The following is a 25086-nucleotide window of genomic DNA, read 5'->3' as shown; positions in this document are numbered from 1 at the left end:
TCATTATACTATGCGACATAAGACATGCTGCCAAAAAGAACTGTAACAAATTCTTAAATAACAACATAGCATCTCTTAACTAATACAAAATATATAAACCTCATCATTATTATCATCTGCAAAGAAAAACTTCATTATTCATATTCTTCATATAACTATTCATCATTATCATCTTCCAAAAATAGACACTTCATTATTCATTATCGTATTACCATTTGCTTCATACAACTATTCATAGTATAGAGTTTCTTACTTCTAGCATATTTCATCACTAACATTAACATGTGTAGTTCTGTCTGACAGCTTCCATCAATCACCTCGTACTCTGAAAGAAAAATAATTAGTTAAGACTGCTATTATACGATGTGTATTGTACACCCTTGTTGATTATTGCTATGTCTGATCCATTTACTCTTCATGACAAGGTATTGCATTTCCTTTCGTGCATTCCGATGGTGAAATTTCCATTTCATAATAAACCACTATGGTTTGTTTAATTTATTTCTTTTACAAGGTATTGCTTTCTGAAAATGGTGAATATGGAATAATATCTTGCATTTAAATCAAATACCCATTAAATGAAAACTTGTATGTCGTGATATGACTAAGCATACAGCATAGCATGACAGAAAACGTATTAGCTCAAAAGCATTGACAATCTTCAAATGCAAAAATGTATGCACAGTACCATAATGTAGTAAAAAAAGATATAGAATAGTCAAGATATTGAGATATCATAAGACAAAAATGTTAAAGTCAACTGGTGTTTGTTACATCTTAATTTCATAGTGCATACAGAGAAAAATAGGAAAACTATCATATATACATTAAAAATGGAAAATGTGCACGGTCTGATGTGTAACGACAAGTAAAGCGACCTGCTAACCTTACTGTGCCAGGCACTTGCCAAGAAAAAATATAATCATTATCAGTAAATGGTCATATAAATATCTGGAAATGGCATTACAGTGTGATAAATCATAAAGTATGTTCATTCAATAAATGGTTTGATATTGGAAATATGGTGATTGCCCTTGCTTTTTCTGGTTCTCAAAGTTTCGACGTGTACTACATTGGGGTGAGGAATGCTCCGAATTTTATATGGACCTGAGTATAGAAGCTCAAATTTACTGTATCTACTCTTTCCTCTGTTGGATAGATAATGTGTGCATACTAACATCTTCTGTCCCATGTGAAAGTCACGGCGTGTAGAAACCTGTTTTTGCTGTCTTCTCCGTCGCTCAGTGGCACGTTTGATGTTGTTGAGCGCAATGTCAATTATTTCATAGTGGCGTAGTTAACGAGATGTAGGAAAAAGATACTAATTCTTTAATTTTGTTAGGTAGTTCAACATTTTTCATTATAAAAGTCGCAGATAGCTTAGTAGATTCATTTGGTATGGAGTTAATTACATCCTTGAATGAGAGTATGTGTGTGTACCAACCAATGTTTTTTATGGCAGTATATTCTACATAGTTTACCAATTTCTTTCATCAGTTGTTCAGAAGGGTTCGAAGAAGCGTGATACCTGGATATATAGATCGGAGAAATGTTTCTAGCTCGTAACATACGTGTCCATATAGCAGATCGAAATTGCGGTCCATTGTCGGAAATTACTATCAATACATGCCCTACATGAAATAAAAAATGTTTTACAAATGCATTCGAAATAGATTTAGCAGTAGCTTTGCGTATCGGAGTGAAGGAAACAAATTTCGAAGTGAGTTCAACAGCGACAAAGATGTAAGAAAAACCTGTATTAGACCTGGGAATCGGACCAAAAACATCTACAGTGGCCTTATGTATCATTTTAACGGGTACAATGGGATTCAACGGAGGAATATGTGAAGTCGTGTCTGATGTAGCTTTCTGGCAGATTTTACAAGACGCTAAAACTCGTTGAATACGTTTCTCCATGTTGGCAAAATAACAGTTCTGTCTCAGTATAAGAAAACATTTTCTGGCTCCATAATGTGCGTAACTTAACTGAGTATACCAAATTAATTTGTTAACAAGTTCGTCAGGAATACATAATAACCAGTTGTTGCTGTCAGGGGGAGAACGGCGAAACAGACTGTTCTTGCGTACAGTATAATGGTTTCTAATGGTAACGTTATTCCTATCTTGCCAAAGGTGTTTAATTTCTTTCCGCACGTTGTCTTTGCTGTGCTCTTGTGCTATGTCTCGTAATGACGACGAAATGAAATTTTCAAATGCAACTCCTGGAATATACATGACTCTAGAATTTGCTTGACACAAGTTAGTTGCGATGTCCTGCTGATTGTTGCTGAGAGAATGGGATAATGCGTCTGCTACAATATTTTGTGTACCGGGAATGTGAACAATTGTAAAATTAAATTCCTGTAAATAAAGTTTCCATCTGCTTAATCCGTCATGTGTAAATTTAGCGGAAAGTAAAAACTGTTTAGCTCTCTGATCTGTGTAGAGGGTAGCATGTCTTCCATAAAGAAAATGCCTAAATCTGGTAAATGCCTATACAACACATAATGTTTCAAGTTGTGTAACAGAATAATTGCGTTCAGCAGGTGACAGAATGCAACTTGCAAAGGCGATGTCTTAAATTACTGTAGGACCGTCTTCTTCAATTTTCTGAAAAATATGTACGCCTAAAGCGGTGTTAGAACTGTCGGTGGCAATGGAAAAATTTCTGGTCGGATCTGGGTGAGATAAAAGTGGCGCATTCAACAAGTCATGTTTCATATTAACAAACTCAGACTGTGTATCCCACGACCAAATAGCGCTTTTAACCGTCAACTGTTATAATCTAGGGGTGTATAAAGCAGAGTAATGAATAAATCTAAGGAAAAAGTTAATTAACCCCAGAAAGCTGCGTAGTTTTTTCTTCGTCGTTGGAACAGTAATGTCACGTAAAGCTTGAAGTTGTTCCGGGTGAGGCGCAATGCCTTCTGCTGAAATTACATGTCCAAGAAATTTTATATAAGTTGTCGTTGACATGACGTGAATCAAGTACGAGTCGAACTGATCCATCCTTTTTCTTAACGATATGGAGCGAGTTTATGTACGGACTAACTACCGGTTCATTAATTCCTTGGTTTAGCATAGCTTGTAATTCTTTCTTAACTTGCTCTCTGTGAATATATGGAATGGGATAATGTTTAGCTTTAAACGTGTCTTGCTGTTTAACTTGAAATTCATACATGAAACCGGACATAGTACCAGGGATGTTGTCAAAAACTGGAGCTTGCTGTAAAAGAATATTGCGTAGTTGAGTGCGTTCGTCGTCTGTCTTTGCGTTGCTCTGTTTTACTTTATCATAAATCATTTGTATAACGTCATAGTCGGCTTCGTCCGGTGTGTTGTAGTTGTGTACATACGTATCTCTGAACAATGTGGAGTGACAGTCCGAGTTACGTGATGTAGAAATTCAAACCGCGAATAAACGCTGCAGAAGAAATTGTTAACCCGAACGGTAATTTGCAAAATTGGTAACAATCACTAAAACAGAGAAAAACTGTGTACTTTCTGCACTTCGGATGGAGCTGAATATGTCAAAATTCCGATTTCAAATGTAATATGGAATAAATAGCAGTAAATGAAATTTCTGTAAAAGTTCTCCTAGTGTAGGTGGGCGAACTGTTTCATTAATAATAATGTCGTTGACATGACGTGAATCAAGTACGAGTCGAACTGATCCATCCTTTTTCTTAACGATATGGATCGAGTTTATGTACGGACTAACTACCGGTTCATTAATTCCTTGGTTTAGCATAGCTTGTAATTCTTTCTTAACTTACTCTCTGTGAATATATGGAATGGGATAATGTTTAGCTTTAAACGTGTCTTGCTGTTTAACTTGAAATTCATACATGAAACCGGACATAGTACCAGGGATGTTGTCAAAAACTGGAGCTTGCGGTAAAAGAATATTGCGTAGTTGAGTGCGTTCGTCGTCTGTCTTTGCGTTGCTCTGTTTTACTTTATCAGAAATCATTTGTATAACGTCATAGTCGGCTTCGTCCGGTGTGTTGTAGTTGTGTACATACGTATCTGTGAACAATGTGGAGTGACAGTCCGAGTTACGTAATGTAGAAATGACCTCTGTCCGATTAATTGCTTGTTCTTTCCAGATAAAGCTTGCTGAAATTCTAATGCAATTTGTACTTTTTCATCCTTTAACATTAAATAGGAATTTTGAAAGTCAATAATTGCGTCGTGTTGTACCAAAATATTCGTACCTAAAATAACGTCTGTTGTCAATAAGGGAACAATCCAAAAATTTGAGTGGAACGTATGACCTGAAATACAAAATGATAAGTGTGTCTAATTTTACATCTATTCCTTTACCAGATACTGCTCCTTTTACTTTCGTTTTACCTAATGGTAACGTAGGATAGGTGTTTTCTGTTATATTCGTTGAAGGTTTCTTCATTTATAATTGATCCAGAATCTATTACTGCTGAAAATGTGGATGATCCAATCTTTACTTCAATGACAGGGTGGGAAATTGTTTTTTGAATAACTGTTGTTTTCATGTAAAAGTGTGTCTCGGATGTCGTCGAAAGTAATAAAATTTTCGTGAACAATACTCTGTGTGTCAAAAGTATTGCTTACGTTGCTGGAAGATTCGTATATACTGTATCTAGTCAAATACTTTCTGATGTCCTGTTATTTGCGGGAGGATGCTGTGGCATCTCGACTATTTGTACTGTTCTGTTATTTCTTCCTGACGTATTAGGTTCGGGATGATATCGACTGTCTGGTTCATTCATGATAAACTGTTGTTATGGTTGATTCTGCTGCTGGTAAGACCTACTGTTATTAAACGTACATTGAAAAATGTGCTCTTTAGTTTTACGTCTGTCATAATAATCGTTACTATACGGCGCATTGCGATATGAGTTGAAATGCTGTGTTTTCTGTACGTAGTGATCTCCTTGTTGCTGTGCGTTACTATGTGGTGAAGCCGACGCTATACGTGTAGGCGGCGAAACATTAAAGCTTGGTTGACCTTACAGACTACATTGTTGGTTAGGTATGCTAACCGACTGGTTTTGTTGATGCTGTGGCGAAAAGCTTCTATTGTTACCAAAATGTGTTTGCTGTTGCTGATAATTGTGAGGATACTCATAATTAAAATTTTGTCTGTTATTTAAGTTCTGATGGTTGTCATTCCTGGACTGTCTATCACCTTTGCTATTAAAATAGCATGGCTGATCGTAATTTCCGTATGCTTGTTTGCCTTGATTATGATGTGAAAAATTTTTGTTTATGAAGGAATTGACTGATTTCTGAACTTCCAAAAGCTGTAACAGAGTTCTAAATGCCAAAATATTTTCTTTCTGCTGTCCTGTTAAAAGTGATACTCATAACGATCGTGGTAATTTAGAAATACATAATTGTATAAGTGCTGATTCACTGTATAGACCACTTAAGTATTGGTGTTGTTGGACCATGTGTTAACAAATTGCCTGACAGTGGGAAAATTTGAGTTCTCATAATTCGGTAAGCTAATTAATTGATCCTTGATTCCGCGCTGTGTTGTCTTCGACTAATACGCTGACAGGTAAGCATTCTGAAATTCTTCCACGGAGTAGCATTGTCTCGCGATCGGTCTCATACGAGATGCCGATTCGCCTTCCAAAAAACTGCAAATAAATTCAAGTTTGTGTATCACGGGCCAAGTTGGTGAAATAGCAAAGCTAAACTGTTGTATCCAATCCAAATCTGTGTTCTGTCATTTTTAAATACCTTAAATTACCTAACAGATAGAAAGTGCTTGTAATCAAATTTATCGTCTCTAAATGTCTGAGCAGGCTCAGGATTGTATGATAATCTGTCTGCCTGTGGTTGTTCGCAATATAACTCACGTACTCTCTGTAAATTACCTAAGTTATAATGGCTGTGTGAGTGTGACAAACGTTCAGAAGGTGGCATATGCTGTAACGTTTAGAGGCTGAAGCATTTTTCATTTCTGTCACTTCTTGCTGTAAAGATGACACTTTTCTACGCAATGTATTACTGGACGAACCTATCTCACTGATTGTCTGCTGTACGTTTTGGAATTCGAGTGTTTGATTGAAAGAAATATATGACGTATCGTCTGATATAGTGTCATTGTTATTTTCGATAACGTCAAAACGACTGGTCAATTTCTGTGGAATGAGGTTTTGTAGATTATTGACTCGTGTTTCACAGTGTTCGGCAATTAAACTGAGACGCCTGCAAAACTGGCAGGGCAGAACAGGTAATGAGGATTGTGGGAAGAGCCACATAAGGTGTCGGTCAGGTTCACTCAAAATTGTAATTTATTTTAATTTAATAACACCTTTAAACAAAAACTACACATAGCCGAACCTTTAGAACTACGAGTTTCAAAAAGGCAATTATTTCACGGCTGAGAGCCTCCAAATAAGGAATCTTAAAAGTCAGCAAAATAAAAATGCAGTTAAAATAGCAAATAAAATAATTAAAATATATATGGTATCACAGTTAGGCTGGAAAGCCTCAAGGCAAAAGTAGACAGAACAAACATATGCAAGGTGCAATACAGGGCCACAATTAAATTTGAAATTTTTAAAATATATTACCACAATCTTTTAAGGCAGAGGGCTGTAATGTTTTCGCTTAAAGGGTAATCTCAAGAATAAGGTTTTAAGCGGATTAAGGCCCACAATTTATTTTCAAAATTAAAAAAATACATAAATTCCAGTAAAAACAGTAATTTTAAATCACTGGAAATGATAGGTTATAAACGGACAATTAAAAACCGGTTAGGAGGAGAATAAAGAAAACGGCACTCAGAAGCCTCCAGGGAGGTCGGTCTGCCCTCGTTCACTTAGGTGAGACAGGTGGTGAGCCCAACTGCACTTGATCCGTCGGAACCCAACCAGGGGACAGCCACAGACCGACCGACACAACGACTTCCTTTCCACCAATCAGTACACGAGAACTCAAACACAACAGATTACGAACGTGATTATCCACAAAGAAATTTGTATTATCTGTCAAAACTACACACGATGTTGGACAGCAACAGCAGGTGAGGAAAGGACGCTGCCTGAAATTACGTTAGTGGCCAGGGCAGGTAAGCGGAACGCTAACGGTGGGCTGAGAAAAGTGAAGGGAAATGGTTTTGGTTTGGTTTTGGGGGAGGGGGGGGGGGGGGGGGGAGACGAGACAGCGAGGTCATCGGTCTCATACGATTAGGGAAGGAAGTCGGCCGCGCCCTTCAAAGGAACCATTCCGGCATTTGCCCGGAGAGATTTGGGGAAAGCACGGGAAACCTAAATCAGGATGGCCTGACGCAGGATTGAACCGTCATCCTCCCGAATGCGAGCAACACTAACAGCCACAAGGCACAAAATTCCGCTGGTACACTTGAATTTGAAATATGGTAACATAGTTAATTTCACCCAAAGGAACACTGCCTGAATTTACGTCAGTGTCCAGGGCAGATAAACAGAACACTAACTACCACAAGGCAGAAAATTCCGCTGATGCACTCGAACTGTAGTCAAGCAATATATTTAATTGCACCGTATGGCGGCTAAAATTTCAGCAATAGAAACACTCGGTGTTGCTCAGAGGGAAACTTAACCAACAACGAACCATCGCAACGAACCACACAACATGAATGGACGTGGCTTGGATAGTTGGAACCCCTACGTCCTGGATCGGTGAACCACGGAGCTCCTAGCGATCGGACAGCTCCACACACGCTCCGACACAGCGCAGGGACCGTCAGCAGACCCAGCCGACTGCACCTTGCGGAGACAACTTCCCTGGTCTGCAGCAACCGACCGACTCCCCACAGAATGCCATTAACATCTAAACAACATCTAAAATAGTCGTCAGTGGAAATAACACCCACTACACAGACAATCTGAAAAACACCCGCACGAAGACCTGAAAAATGCCCAATAGTAGCTAAGCAAGGAGAAAATATAAAAATGCAGTAAATGAAGCAGGCAAACGGGAATACAAATGTCTCAAAAATGAGATCGACAGGAAGTGAAAAATGGCTAAGCAGGGATGGCTAGAGAACAAATGTAAGGATGTAGAGGCTTATCTCACTAGGAGTAAGATAAATACTGCCTACAGGAAAATTAAAGAGACCTTTGGAGAAAAAAGAACCACTTGTATGAATATCAAGAGCTCACATGGAAATCCAGTTCTAACCAAAGAAGGGAAAGCAGAAAGGTGGAAGGAGTATATAGAGGCTCTGTACAAGGGCGATGTACTTCAGAACATTATTATTGAAATGGAAGAAGATGTAGATGAAGATGAAATGGGAGATACGATACTGCGGGAAGAGTTTGACAGAGCACTGAAAGACCTGAATCGAAACAAGGCCCCGGGAGTAGACAACATTCCATTAGAACTTCTGCCGGCCTTGGGAGAGCCAGTCCTGATAAAACTCTACCATCTGGTGAGCAAGATATATGAGACAGGAGAAACTCCCTCAGACTTCAAGAAGAATGTAATAATTCCAATCCCAAAGAAATCAGGTGATGACACATGTGAAAATTACCGAACTATCGGTTTAATAAGTCAAGCTGCACCATACTAACGCGAATTCTTTACACACGAATGGAAAAACTGGTAGAAGCCGACCTCGAGAAAGATCAGTTTGGATTCCGCAGAAATGTTGGAACACATGAGGCAATATTGGCCTTACGATTTACCTTAGAAGAAAGATTAAGAAAAGGCAAACCTACGTTTCTAGCATTTGTAGACTTAGAGAAAGCTTTTGGCAATGTTGACTGGAATACTCTCTTTCAAATTCTGATGGTGGCAGGGATAAAATAGAGGGAGCGAAAGGTTATTTACAATTTGTATAGAAATCAGATGGCAGTTATAAGAGTCGAGGGACATGAAAGGGAGCAGTGGTTGGGAAAGGAGTGAGACAGGGTTGTAGCCTCTCCCCGATGCATTCAGTCTGGATGTTGATCAAGCAGTAAAGGAAACAAAAGAAAAGTTCGGAGTTGATATTAAAATCCATGGGGAAGAAAGAAAAACTTTCAGGTATGCCGATGACTTTGTAGTTCCGTCAGAGACACAAAAAATGGTTCAAATGGCTCTGAGTACTATGGGACTTAACATCTGTGGTCATCAGTCCCCTAGAACTTAGAACTACTTAAACCTAACTAACCTAAGGACATCACACAACACCCAGCCATCACGAGGCAGAGGAAATCCCTGACCCCGCCGGGTATCAGCAAAGGACTTGGAAGAGCAGTTGAATGGAATGGATAGTGTCTTGAAAGGAGGGTATAAGATGAACATCAACAAATGCAAAACGAGGATAATGGAATGTAGTCGAATTAAGTCGGGTGATGCTGACGGAATTAGATTAGGAAATGGTAAAGGAGTTTAGCTATTTGGGGAGCAAAATAACTGATGATGGTGGAAGTAGAGAGGATATAAAATGTAGACTGGCAATAGCAAGGAAAGCGTTTGTGAAGAAGGGAAACTTGTTAACATCGAGTATAGATTTATGTCTCAGGAAGTCGTTTCTGAAAGTATTTGTATAGATAGAATGTAGACATGTATGGAAATGAAACATGGATGATAAATAGTTTGGACAGGAAGAGAATAAAAGCTTTCGACATGTGGTCCTACAGAAGAATGCTGAAGATTAGATGGGCAGATTACATAACTAATGAGGAGGTATTGAATAGAATTGGGGAGAAAGGGAGTTTGTGGAACAACTTGACAAGAAGAAGTGACAGGTTGGTAGGACATGTTCTGAGGCATCAGGGATCAAAAATTTAGCATTGGAGGGCAGCGTGGAGGGTAAAAATCGTAGACGGAGACCAGGAGATGAATACATTAAGCAGGTTCAGGAGGATGTAGGTTCCAGTAAGTACTGGGTGTTGAAGAAGCTTGCACAGGATAGAGTAGCATGGAGAGCTGCATCAACCCAGTCTCAGGACTGAAGACCACAACAACAAAAAACTAAGCACACACGAAGACAAATCGGGAGTCGATGCACATACACACACACACACACACACACACACACACACACACACACACACACACACACAACCACACAGCCGATTCATGAACAGTCGAAGAACCGAAACGCGTCGTCCAGTAGGACGACCGACCAACAATCCACCAAGTCCGTGGCCCGGTTCAAGTGATGCGTGGCGGCAATGGTTGGGCGAGCCATGTCGAAGCAGACCGCACAGCTCCAACCCGACTGCACTAGTGCCGCACTGGAACTCCCAGGCTGGCAGGTCCGGACTGCGCTCCAGTGGGGTTCCAACCCGACTGGCAGGTGAACTCGCTACCCGAACTGCCTACGACGGGCAACGACCGGGAGGTAATAGCAGTCGAGAAAAGATACTACGAAAGGTGATATATCGATACGCGCTGCTAGTGCCGGTCACGGTCAGACAAAGCAGCAACTTAGTGACAGTAGTAATTTAAATTAACGTAGTGAGGTGGAAGTACGTTAAAAACAGGGTGTAAAATACATAATGGTGGGAACAGGAGCAGCACGGCTCGCAAATGAAGCTGGAGAGATCTGTCTGTGCGCCATCCGTTTCGGATCTGCAGGCAGTAACTTTGTAGTTTAGAGGGTGAACAGTGTTTGCAATATTCATTCTATTTTACAACCATGCCCCACCGACGAGAATGTACTCCTGTTGAACAGCTTCAGCCATTTGAAAGGGGAATCATTGTGAGCCAGTGCGGAGTTTGATGGATGGTATCGACGCTTTGCTGCACATGTTGGAGGCAATGTATCGGTGGTGTGTTGCTGTTTTCCTCCTCTGCGGAGGATTCCCACATCGCTAGACCATGTTCGGGACCTCTGTATAGTATAGACACACTTCAAAATGAACGGAGAGTGCGAGCAGTAGTGGCGACCAACTTCATCCAGAGACGTATCCGAGCATATGTTGATCCTGCTGTGTCATTAGCGACCATTGGAAATCGTTTGGTTGCAGCACGATTACGATCCCTTGTCCCTCTGGCCGGGCTGCCAGTAAGACCACAACACCGCCAAGTATGACCATTGAGGTGTCATGAAAGTGTTGACTGGAGAGCGGAATACGCTTTGTTTTCACCATTGATGGGAGTAGGTTCCGTCTGCATACGAATGATGGACGTGCACTAGTATGGTGTAGATTCGGTGAGCTCTCTATTCCAGTGTGCACTGGCTCACGACACACAGGTCACAGCCCAGGTTGAAGGTGTGGGTGACCATCTGTTACAACTTAGTGCTTCTGAGATATATCTTAACCAGTGCCTGTTAAACTGCAGAGGCCGTTATCCCCATGCAACTACCGTTCCTTCGAGAGTAAGATGATGCTGTTTTTCAGCAGGACCATGCACCTCCATATACGCCAGCTGCGCTCTTCGAACTGCCCTGGCCAGTAAGATAACCACATATCTCTCCAATTGAACACACGCGTGAGATGATGATGATGAGGGAACTTCCTGCTTCTCCAGGTGCTGCAAGAATCATTGCCTAATTACAACAAAAGCACAAGATGCTTGGGACAGTGTATTGCAGAATACCGTTCGGCACCTTTATGATCCTTTGCATGTGAGAATAAAAGCCTGCGTTGCCGCCAGAGGGGGTTACAAGGTGTATTTAAGCGAATCTTTGGGCACTGTTTACTGTGCCATGTGTGTTTCGTTTGGTCTCAGTTTATCATCATATACGCCTACAATGATGAAGTACCTGTCTCGCTTGTCAATACAATTACATTATCACTGAGGGTGTTGCTATTTTTTCTGGCAGTGTAATTTAGGTCACAGTAGGTTGGCGTACTCAAAGTTCCATTAGCGCTTCTGTTGTGTCAACAGGAAGGTCGTGTTCCGCCGAGCTCAGTCAGTAAAGAAGAGAAGTGCAAACATGGAAGCTTGTAAACTTCGTCGATATTAAAAAGGGCACAGTATCAGCATCACTCTTCGAAATTCTGAAGTTAGAAGGGATAAAATATAGCGAAAAAAGTTATTTACAATTTTTACAGAAACCGGTCTTTTGTTAGCACAGTCGAAAGGCATAAAAGAGAGGCTGACGATGTTGAGGGAATTAAGGAAATGAGAGACAGAAAGTAGTTGACTAGTTTTGCTGTTTGGATAGTTAAAAAGCTGACGATAGCAAAATTAAAGAGGATATAAAATGCAGACTCCCAATAGGAGGAAAATCTTTTCTGAAAAAGAGAAGTATGCAGACATCGAATACTCGCATAAATTTAAGTATTCGCAAGTGTTATCTGGAAGTATTTATCTGAGTGTTGCCTTATATAGAAGTGAAACGTGAGCGTTAAAGGACACACAAAAAAGACAAAGGAAGCTTTTGTAATTTGACAACAAATGTGAAGAGCGAGTAACTAATGAAAAGTTACTGCATCGAATGCAGGATGAATTATGGCACAAGCTGACAAAAAAGGAAAAAAACAGTTTAAAAGAATAATCATAGCACCTCATGAAACAGTTAATTTCGTACGGAGGGCAGTGTGAGACGAATAAAATTGTAGAGGGAGAAAAGGTTTGAATGCAGAAAACAAATACAAGAGGATCTAGGTTACGTCAGTTATGAAAAATGACGAGGCTGTATAGAATAGACTAGCGTTTAGAGCTGCATCAATTCAGTTTTCGAGCTGAGGACCATATCAATAAATTGATCTCTGGAATAGCTTTGCAATGCCGTGTTACATTCGTTCGTAACTTGGGCTGTTCCTACAGCAGTGATTGGTGTATGTAACCAGTGGATATAATACGTTTGTACAGAATGACGTCTCCTACGTCAGTTTCTATTACCCAGAAATCACGAACACCTTTATTGCGATGGGTAAAGAGCGCCGTCACTACCACAGTTAGTGGGAAAACGTATTGTTTTGTGAACAGTCTCACTGAAATCTCTCCTACAAGGATTATTTTTGCGAATCAGCGGCTACAGTCCTGCGGCCATTTCTTTTGGGTGGCGTAGCAAACGAACCCAAGTCTGAGTTCTCGAACAGCACTACAAGCAATGAGAGACCACTGTAGACAATGCCCTGGTGGAGTGCTTGCAGGAGACGAACGACAAAGTTTTAGATCGGTGAAAGGCCATTGCAGCTTTCAAGAAACTGAAATAGCTGAGAAGTTCGCGAGAAAAGCGAGAACAAGGCGCAGGCAGAAGTACGAAAATTAACCATACTCAGATTTCAAATTTGATTTCAAGAAAGAATTAAGGTCAGATGGGACGGTGAATGGGAACGATCTAGCACTAGCTGAGAATCATTGGGATTATGTACACCTACATACTCTAAAGTATCCGGACACCACTAGACATGAGGAGAGGCCGCCGCCCAGGCACAGTGAAAGGAGTTGGGGAGTGCTGAGTTGTTAGTAGAGATGTAGCAACAGGAGAATGGATCAGACCAGCAGATCTCAGCGATTTGGAAAGTGGACTAAGTGGATGTCACCCGATCAATAAGTTCATCAGGGACATTTCAGCCATTCTAAAGCTCACCACGTCTACTGACGATGACGTGATTCTGAAGCGGAAACGTTAATCAACTGTTATAGCTAAACCAAGACCAGTCAAACATCATATACTAAAGGACAGGGACAGTCGACCATTGAGGCAGAGGGCAGTTGCCAAAAATCCCATGAAACCAACGAAAGGAATCGCTCGGGAGTTCCCAGGTGCTACCAGCTGTTCTGCTATCACAGCGTACATAGGAAATTAACATGAGTAGCGTACGATAGTCGAATAACTTTTCATAAGCCACATTTTTCTGTCATTCATGCTAACCGTCGTTTGAATGGTGAAAACACTGACGCAAATAGGCAGTGAGAGACTGCAAACGAGTGATTTGGAGCGATGAATCACGCTATACCGTGTAGTAATTCGATGGAAGGATTTGGGTTTGGTGAATGCCTAGAGGACGTTTCGTGCCATCCTGTGTTGTGATAAAAGTGAAGTAGAGCGTAGATAGTGTTACGATATGGGGGCGGTTTATTACGCTTAAGAAAACACCAAATACGGAAGACTATGGACACATTTTACAATACTGCATACTGCATACAGGACAGTAACATTTGGTGAAGCCAACCGAGGTGGCCGAGCGGTTCTAGGCACTACTATCTGAAAGCGAACGACCGCTACGGTCGCAGGTTCGAATCCTGGATGTGTGTGATGTCCTTAGGTTAGTTAGGTTTAAGTAGTTCTAAGTTCTATGGGACTGATGACCTCACACGTTGAGTCCCATACTTGTCAGAGCCATTTGAACCATTTATCAACATGAGAATGCACCCTGTCATAAAGCACTATCAGTAAGGCAGTGGTTTGTGAACAATAACGTTTCTGAAACGGACTGGCCTGCCCCAGTGTAGCACGTCCAGGACTAGTTATAATGTCGACTTTACTCCAGACCCCCGTTTCCAGCATTTCTACCTTCTCTGCTTTCGGCTCTTGAGGAATAATTTAGACACCTCACTGAAAGAGTTCCCAGCTGATTTTAAGCTGTCATAAGCGCGAAGGGCGGACACACCAGATATTAATGTCTACTGATAGGAGGCGGTACACTTTTGATCAGATAATGTAACAGGGCTAGTTTCTGATCAAGGTCAGATAGGTCGCCAAATGAAAACCACATTTACATTCAAAAAATTTTTATTTGCTTCATTCAGATTCTGCTTCCAACTGGTTCTCTACATAGTCACCGCTCCGGCTTAGACATCTGCCATTACCGTAGTATCAACTTCTCAATCCGTCGTCATAGATGACAGCCTCCAGTGCTTTTCGCCAGTCCTCTACGCTAGTCTACAGCTCTTTGTCTGTGCCAAAATGTCGTCGCCACGATAAGAGGTTCATGAGAGCAAAGAGATGAAATCGAGTGGGAGCCAAGTCCGACCTGTATGGTTGGTGATCAAACACTTCCCGGCAAAGACAGTTGGTGCAGTTCGTTGTTACGCATGGAAGTAACATAATGTGGCTACTTAACATCCGGCTGAACTCCTCAGTAAGGAGAAATCGAAAGCTAGCACACACCTAACACTTGTCAGGATACCCTATTGTTCTAAAAATCTTTATGTGCTCACTGTGCCCACAGACCTGGCAGCTCAAGATGGTCATGTTAGAGGCACTGCACGACACAGTGTGAAGCTTCATTTGGCTTTTACTGTGATTTTCAGTTTCGCGAACTAGTGGACCTTAAAAAAATAGCTGTCGTATATATTTTCATTCTACTGTTGTACGAAACCAATGGTAAAACGTTGCAACAAAGCTAAAATACCCTTCAACATAAAACAACATTATGATTTGTGATATGAAAGTGTATGCATGGGAGTACGCGTGTAGGACACAATGTGGACTGAAGCTGAAAACTTTATGGTTGCTGCATGCTGTAAACAATAGCTGCAAATGTGTAATATGTGAGATTGCTGTGTTATTGCAAATCAGTAACGTAAAAGTGTAATGGTTTGGTACGCTGTAGGGTACAACAGAGGTTTCCGAGTGTCATTGAATTTAGTACCAACAGCATTGTCTACATGAGGTAAGTTATTAAGCCCGAGTGGACTTAACATGATTTCACCTTTTAAATGATACACTGAACAGCAATTCACGATAGTTACAGGTTAATAAAGAAAATGACCCGTAGTCTCAGAAGGAGAAGGTGATGTAGAGTCTTAAAAAGTTACTTTATGCATGTTTTGCATTGCTCTGGCATAGCTGTTAATACCAGTAAGGATATGTAAACACTAACTACTAAACCATTCAGAGAGGTAACAGACATCTGTCACCTGAAGATGTTTAGTGCATGTAAGAAAAAATTAAATTCTCAGGCGGTTACACGGTCACATCGTGCGCTTCGGAGAACGCCAATTACTTGTCGCCTCCAAACGCACGACGTGTCAAATATTTTACGTGGCATTTTCCAGCTAAAGGGGATAAATCTAAGTCGCACGTACGGTAAAACAAAAAGTTTAGAGGTAACTTTTCCCAATATTTTAATATCATCGTTATTCACCTGATTTGAGACCAGTGATTCTTACCTCCAGTAAAACGCAAACAACATTTCGATAGCAGAGAGTTTACACTAGATGGTACACTGAAGCGCCAAAGAAACTGGTAGAGGCATTCGTACTCAAATACAGAAATGTTTAAAGAGGCAGAATACGGCGCTGCGGTCGGCCACGCCTATATAAGATAACAAGTGTCTGCCGTAGTTGTTAGATCGGTTACTGCTGTTACAATGGCAGCTTGCCAAGATTTAAGTGAGTCTGAACATGGTGTTACAGTCGGCGTACGAGCGAGGGTCACAGCACCTCCGAGGTAGCGATGAAGTGGGGATTTTCCAGTACGACCATCTTACGAGTGTACCGTTAATATCAGGAATTTGGTAAAACATCAAATCTCCGATATCGCTGCGGCCTGAAAAAGATCCTGCAAGAACAGGATCAACGACGATTGAAGTTAATCGCTCGGTGTGACAGAAGAGTAACCTCTCCTCAAATTGCTGCAGATTTTAATGCTGGGTAGTCATCTAGGGTCAGCGTGTGAACCATCTAACGGAACATCATCGATATGGGCTTTCGGACCAGAAGACCCAGTCGTGTACCCCTGATGATTGCACGACACGAGGCTTTAGGCCTGGCTTGGGCCGACATTGGACTGTTGATGACTGGAAAACATGTTGCCTGGCTGGAGGACTCTCGTTTCACATTACATCGAGCAGATGGACGTGTACGGTATGGAGACAACCACATGAATCCATGGACTCTGCATGTCGGGAGGGGACTGTTCAAGCTGGTGGAGGCTCTGTAATGGTGTTTAGCGTGTGCAGTTGGGGTGGTAGGGGACCCCTTATATATATAATATAGGTATGGTAGTGACCCATACGTAAGCATCCTGTCTGATCACCTGCATCCTTTGATGTTTATTGTGCATTTCGACGGGCTTGAGCAATTCCAGCAGGACAGTGCGACATGCCACAGGTCGAGAATTGCTACAGAGCTGCTTCAGGAAGACTCTTCTGAATTTAAGCACTTCAGCTAGCCACCAGACTCTCCAGACATGGATATTATTGATCATATGTGGGATACCTTGCAACGTGCTGTTCAGAAGAGATCTCCACCCCGTCATACTCTTACGAATTTATAGACAGTCGTCCGGAATTAATGGTGTCAGTTGCGTCTAGCACTACTTCAGACATTAATTCAGTCCATGCCACGTCGTTTTGCGGGACTTCTCCGTGCTCGCGGGGGCCCTACACCGTATTAGGCAGATGTATCAGGTTTTTGGCTCTTCATTGTAATATGTTGAACTCTGTCAGCCACTGGCTGCAACAGTATAATCGAAAGCCCATGAGAACCACGGGTCATGATATTAACTATCTGGAAACTTCTCGTATGCCTCCATGCGAAGTGTATGAGTTCTGATCTGTGCAATCGGATACTTTTTAGGCAACTACCAGTCGGTCTGGTATTGAGGCAGAGAGGGGAATTGGGTATATTTGGAGGGGGACTTGCAGTATTTGCTCAAAACCGAGTGAAACCTCTCGAAGCCGGCCCTTGTGGCCGAGCGGTTCTAGGCGCTTCAGTCCCGAACCACAGTGCTGCTACCGTGGCAGATTCGAATATTGACTCGGGCATGGATGTTTGTGCTGTCCTTAGGTTAGTTAGGTTTAAGTAGTTCTAAGTCTAGGGGACTGATGACCTCAGATGTAAAGTCCCAGAGTGCTCAGAGCCATTTGAATCAAACCTCTCGAAAGTCTTGATCAGAACTGGAAGATTTAAACGATTTTAAATTAAATTCTGGAACAATGTGTCCTTCGCAAAAAATCTGAAAGTATACTTGTTTATGAGTAAACAATTTAAATCAAATTAGTTGTTCGACAGCTCGGTGTAGCTGCTATCAATCGCAATCGATGCGGACGACTTTGATCGCTGAGAGTGGTTTCTCTGAGGCGAGTATAATTTATTCCTGTAATAATTATATCAAAAATTAAAAATAGAAAATTGGAGTATATATTTGTTTTACGTGCACGCTCTCACACGTTCGTGTGTGTGTGTGTGTGTGTGTGTGTGTGTGTGTGTGTGTGTGTGTGTGTGTGTGTATGTGTGTGTGCGTGTGTGTGGGCCCGCGCGACCTCGTCAGTGAAAGTACAATTTGGAGAACGAATGATACTATCCATCTGACACTCAAATTAAGGGGACTTCGTTTTCAGTGTCGCTCATTTCTATTCTTCATTTGACTTTCGTCTGCATATTAATTTTGGTTTCATAGCAACATCACAACACAATAACGTGTCACGAGCAGCTGCGTAAAAGAGCACTAACATTTAAAGAAAAAAGAGTATGTTTTTCTCAATGATTGCATAGTGCGTTGTGAACTAGAATTAAATGAGTCCACGCCCCGGAATAATATTCGTCATTTGACAGTGAGATAGAGCAGGAGTAGTCAACCTTTTTTACTTAACGACCACTTTCCTATCTCTGTTAGTAGTAAAATTTTCTAACCGTCCACCGGTTCCACAATAATGGTGACCAATAAAGAAGGGAAATATCGTAACTTTACAGAATTTATGAATCAGTGTTACAGGGAGTTAAGACATATAACAATAAATGCTTACGAAATACGTCATGTACATTTTTTTTAATAAAAATCTCATGAAAATATTTTTAAAACCACTACCCAATACTGCCCTCCATGAAAGCTGACACGCCCAGGTTGATTGTCGCTGAGCTTTATTATTCAGTAATTGAGACACTGTACTTGATTTTGGTAATTTTGACACACACGTAACCTCTAAGATGAATGACACAATGAATGCATTACAAGCAGCTCTCCTCCTTTCCCCCCCCCCCCCCCCCCCTCTCACCCTCAGTTATCATAAAAAGGAAATCCCTCCTTTTCTTAAACTCTAAAATTCGTTGATATACTTACTAGCACTTTTGGTTTAAGATGCTGGTATAGTAGCAGGTATGACAGTCTTACAAAAGAATAAATTTAAGAATGGAGCCGGATTACAGTAAAGTCAAAGGGAATCCAAAGTGGCACATTAGGAATGGCTAGAGGATAAATACAAGGCTATATAAGCATGACTGAAGGAAAGGTTAATATCGTTTATAGGTAAACAAAAGGAAATATTTGTAGAAAAAAAGAGTCTGATTTCGCGCTGCTCCAGTGACATGGAGACGGACTCAAAGAACGGCAGTGATTTTATTCCTGTGGTCGATTATTCTGGTTTCGACACTTGTGCCTCCAGGGGTCGTGCAAAACACATCGCATGGGAACGGTCCTTCGCCTGAAACAAGAAATAAATCCTCTACCTCCCCCTCCCCCCCCCCCCCCCATCGGATGGGCCGGTAGTTCATGTCTCGACAGTAAAGCCTTTATTACGCTGATATCCCAATACATCTGCTACCTCGCTTTTCCGGATCTTATCTTTTATTTGGAACTCTGGTTATATGTTATCGTATCCAGCTTTTCTCGTCGGTATTGATTTTCGTTTGATTATTTACAGTCGTAACGTTCGCTCTCTACTGCTTTTTCCGCCATCGACTTAGCGTTTCTCTCAGCTTCCGTGCGTTACGTGGTTCTCCGCGGCGACCTGCCGACTTTGCTCCACACAAAGAATCACTTCTACGGAAATAGGAGCTCACATGGTAACCAGAAAGAGATGACTGAAGGTGGAAGGAATGTACAGAAGTACTGTACGAGGATGAAGCAGCTGAATCAGCCTCGAATATATTAGGAACGAGTAAATATATCAAGATTGTATTTTCCGCGATGTTATGACTTTAAAATCGTCTTCAAAAGCTCTTCCCAGTGCCACATATACTTTACAACGAGCCGACTGGCGGGATTCAAGATCTAACTAAAAACGACAAGGGATATTACCCTACCAACGTCACGATACCGCTGATGAATGGCTTCCTGCCGCGCAGAATTGCTGAAGCGAACCAGGCGACCACTACAGCAAGAATTAGGTACAGTTTTTGTATTGACAGTCGATGTTACGACTGTGGATCGCTAGCTGGTCACAGAAGATTCCAGCAGTGACCGAGCACCTGCAAACACTTGAAGCCTAGCCTGTACAGTAGCTGCACTCTTAGACTGAAAATTGAGGACAGATCAACCCTTTGGTGGTTAGCAACTGCAACTGCAACTGCAACTGCAACACTGACGAGACAACAGACTCGAATGCTAGACAATAACAAACACCATTTTCACTATACGCAAATTTCGAAGTCGTACAGCAATGCTACTACACCACAAATAGATACACCGAAATATCCACATGACACTGACAATCGCTATCTACCAGCAATGACGAGACTAGCAGAATACAGAGACAACACACATTATCTTCCTATCGTCCAAAACAAGACACCAAAATTATTTCAGTACGATACCTGTTTATATTATGTCAAGATAAATCGTGAATCCAGCTTGCAATTGTCCTCACAAGTAACGACTTCCTTCCAACGCAGAACAGTCTCTCTGCAACCGCCTCGTAATCTTTTATAGCTTTTAACATTCATCTTAAATATGAAGTGAGTCAAAGACTGATTTATATGAAACTAGTATTTGGACAACGCTTATATAAGTATAAAGATAACTGATGTGAAAATTCTCTTTCTTTCTGTGTAGTTTAATGTTGCTACGTAAATCATGTTGTGTAATGTGTTCCACAGATTAACCACTACACCTTTGTGACGACGATCGCTGACTTTTCGTAACAACATCAAATAAATTCAATTCTGATTTTCACTCATTTAGAACTTATCTTACGTAAATGTAATCTTTTTAGCTTTCATCGATATCGGACTCTTGTGCAGTTTGCATGTATCAAGCAATTAAGTGATTTTCACTGAAACCAAAACTTCCTAATACCAACAAGAGATTATGTTACGCAAGAAGCTAGTAATATCTCGGAAAATTAAATCTTTGCTTTCGTCGTTTTGTGAGAGTTTCTACTGATTGATCTTTATGTAACAATACTGTTTCCAGAGATTATTCATCATTCAGTTTCAACCAAATTTAGTTTCCCTTGCACTACGAAATTAAATGTCCTTGAAACACGTCACTTTTAGGATGACACTTAAACTTGCAATTACTTCACAATGAACTACAAGCTAAGCTAATAAGTAACCACACGTAAAGGTTTCGTTTGATCCAAGAAGACTTGCCTTTATTTGGGCTTGGTATCTCAATATAAGTTCAAATCTCGTAACTGATCAAGTGCCAGCAAACACTAGGCACAACCCCACAGAAACGGAAATTCAAGAAGACACAAAAATATAAACAAAACACCTAGATGCCACCGCCTCTTTTGCCTTAACCTTAATTAAGAATTCAAACAAAACTGAGCCTCTTCAGGCGTTAGCAAAACGCAACTCGGTAAAGTTCCCTAAATTAAATCAAGCCACTCGTGACTTATACTAACCAAGTTTTTTGTTTAGTTATATGTTGCTTGTAAATGGTTCCTTTCTATTCCTGTCGCTTACCAACTCAACCTACTGGTACGATCTCTAATATCAAAGCGAAACAGTTCGAATATACATGAGAAAATTGTAGATCCGCTGTGTGATCGTGGGATCCAAACATCAACCAAAGATGTGTTCAAGGCTTTCCCCTCTCGATACACACCAGTCACTACCAAACCGCTCCCAAAAACGTCTAGCAGCCCAATTATCTCAGGGCAGTCCTCAACCTCTAATCATACAATGCGGACAGGACATCGGGTTCTACCGATTCTCCAAAAATCATCAAATGCAAATCTCTGTCTCTAATACGGCTTACGCTGTATCTGTCACAGCAAAATAAGTACTGCTTCCTCCCGAACTGTCCACAGGACGACAACCAATCGACCGCTCAAAAACACAATGCCGCTAAACCAGTGTCTAATCTGCGACTACCTCGAAAACCCGGAACCTACATATATTCCGTAGCTGTGCCTTTGGAGGGCGATACCTCTTTACAACACGCAGTGCGTCGGTACTATATCTGACATAGACTTACCCCGAGATTAACTTCATCGCGAAGAGGTCTTCTGGGGAACTAACTATTTACTGATGTCTTACAATGGGAACCATTTACATGAACAAACACGCAACGCCACGTCAACTTTGGCAATTACATTATTATTCCTTTTGTCCGCCGGGTAACGTCGATAGCGGCCGCCTGCACTTGTGTTATCACCGATAGCGAGTTGTTACGTCGCTTAAGGGGACATTGTATGTCAAATGCCGTCGGTGTTAAATTATCGAATTTTGTGACCCATTATCTTGGAAACTTTTTAAGACACCAACTTGCAATTTTCCATAATTATTGAATGCACATCTCTAGATAAACTGAACTACAATTATTACTAAAATTGTACTTTGGGGTATGTTATCTTTTTTTCTCAAACTCCACGTTTTTTGACAAGGTTTTGTAAATAAATGAACATAAAAACAAAACATTGTCAGGTTATTTTAATTATTCTAGTTCCATTTTTCATGTGTCTACCATCTACTCTTTTATAAAAATAACGGGTCTTTTATTGCAACAAATGTAGTTCAGAGATATTTTTTTATTACAAATTCTTATACAGACTTACATTTCTGCGTCTTTTATGCATAAGAATTGCCCTGGCCCATATTCTGTGTCTTCTTCGGTGTCACAACAGCCCAGCGCTTCCCTCCTTCTTTTCTTTCTTACTTCTTTTGTCATTTCACGTACACGAAGCTCATCCAGTTCCTGCAAATCCTTTAGCTGTGTTCTGACCAAATCTAACACCTAACTTCTCCAGAACCTTACGTCTTTCATAATTCCCACCATTAAAAGTTATTACAGCATCAGACACTGCGTAACCTAACCTAAACTAGAGCCATAAGGGCAACAAATACATTTTTAGGCACACGGCACCACACAACATTATTGACGGACTCATTCACATTCTGGGTCTTCCCATGTAAACACTTCTTTAGTAGGTCAGGATTTGCCCAATCTCTGTAAATAGGTTTTATTGCCTCCATTACTGCCAAAGGAAGAGAATGTTTATGAGTAAATTCATGCAGGTTGCAAGAAAATTCAGCTTACCTATATTTACACCATGTGTTTGGTGGCTGTGGACTCTAAGCATGACATGGCTTGATATTCGATGAAAGAACGTGCTCCACACAGCTCTTTTCATCTTCTCTAAATTGTCACTGCTATCTCTAATGATCTTCTCATGATATTCCTGTAATTCATCAATTACTTAGTCCGTTTGTCTTCAAGCACATTTTATTGTCTTGCCACCAGACATTTTTGTGTTATCCAGCTTGGTTTTTAGGTTACGCAGACGTGTTCCCATCCTTTTCTTGACATTTCCTACACAAAACATAGCAATTCTGAGCCTTCTAGACTGTGTAGTTCCCTAGATATGACTACTCACTGTGGCAGTATATACATAGCCACATAATTTGACAGTCACACGTCAACATTCAAAACTTTGTTTGAAGGTCTCAATTAGTTGATTTTAATGTATTGTTCAGGAGAGCCCTAATTAAATTGTGGAGTAGAAATCAGAAAATGTAAAATTTTAACGATTTTCACGTACAATGTCCCTTAAGTCATGCACATTCACCACATGTTTTCTCTCCGGCGCGCTCGTATCATCTAGAACATGTTTTATCGCCTTTTAATACATCATACACATATGATTATTGTATTCACCACGTGTCATTGGCCATTTATCGGTGGGATGCTGAGAAATTGTAATGGCGAAGGAAACCCGAGTTTTTGACACAGCACAACTTCCACTGAAAAAAGAATGGTGATTAGACAGCTACTCCAGACAATTCGCCACGTTGTCCCCTGCAACGGAATGAAAAACGCGCTTCCATTTACAATGAAAAAAAAAAATCAAAACACCAAAAAATAAGTGATGTACAATAATTAAATTTCTGGAATATATTTCTCTTGGTAGCATATTTCCATGATTAACATTGCAAAATCACTGGTTAATGTAAGCGAGAGATAACACATTGCAAAAGATGAGAGTTAGTACATTAATAATAGGTGTAACCGTCAGAATGTTGAATGAAAGCTTGAAAACGTGCATGCATTATGTTGTACAGATGCCAGATATCAGTTTGTGGTATGGAGATCCATGCCCGTGGCACTTGCTCGGTCAACGTAGGGACAGATAATGCTGTTTGTGAATGACGCTGGATGTGTCATCTGATGGTATCCCGCATGTGCTTGATTAGAGACTGATCTGGTGATCGAGCTGGCCAAGGCAACATTTCGACACTTTGTACTAGATGATGGATTACTACTGTGGTATGTGGGCGAGCGTTATCGTGTTGGAAAACGTCCCGTTGAATGCTGTTCATGAATGGAGCACAAGAGGTAGAATCAACGGACTGACGTACATACTTGCAGCCAGCGTCGCGGAATAACCACGAGAGTGCTCCAACTGTCGTACGAAATCCCCCCCCCCACCCCCCTCCTCACCACAGATTAAAACTCCAGGAGCAGATACACAGTGCCTAGACGCAGACAGGTTGGTTGCAAGTCCTCAGTTGGCCACCTTGTAATCAACACACGGCCATCACTGGCACCAAGACAGAATCAACGTTAACATAAAACACAGCAGTCCTCCATCTGGCCCTCCCGTGAGCTTTGTCTTGACACCACTGACGTCGCAAATGGTAGTCGTTTGGGGTCAGTGGAATGCACGCTATAAGACGTCTGGCTCCGACCTGCCCAATTTATATCAGTTCGTTGTGTTACTGTACTGCCAACAGCTGCTCAGATTGCTTCTACAGACGCTGTACGATGTGCCTGAGCCATACGCCGAACACGATTATCTTCCCTCTCGGTAGAGCCAGGCGGCCGTCTGCAGCCCAGTCTTCTTGCGACCGTACATTCTCGTGTCCACTACGGCCAGCAATCATGTACTGTGGCTATATTCCTGCCAAATCTTCCTGCAGTATCGCAGAAGGAACATCCAGTTTCTCGTAGAGCTACGACACGAACTCGTTCAAACTTAATGAGGCGTTGATAATGGCGTCTTTGTCGCCTTAAAAGCATTCTTGACAAACAACATCTCACCACGTCCAATCCCAATGCTTACTACCGTTACAGAGTGTATTTAAAACAGACCTGATTTACAT

Source organism: Schistocerca gregaria, chromosome 7, assembly GCF_023897955.1.
Source record: "Schistocerca gregaria isolate iqSchGreg1 chromosome 7, iqSchGreg1.2, whole genome shotgun sequence".
Classification (NCBI taxonomy): domain Eukaryota; kingdom Metazoa; phylum Arthropoda; class Insecta; order Orthoptera; family Acrididae; genus Schistocerca; species Schistocerca gregaria.
The sequence above is the reverse complement of the archived record's forward strand: the minus strand, read 5'-3'. Positions refer to the sequence as shown.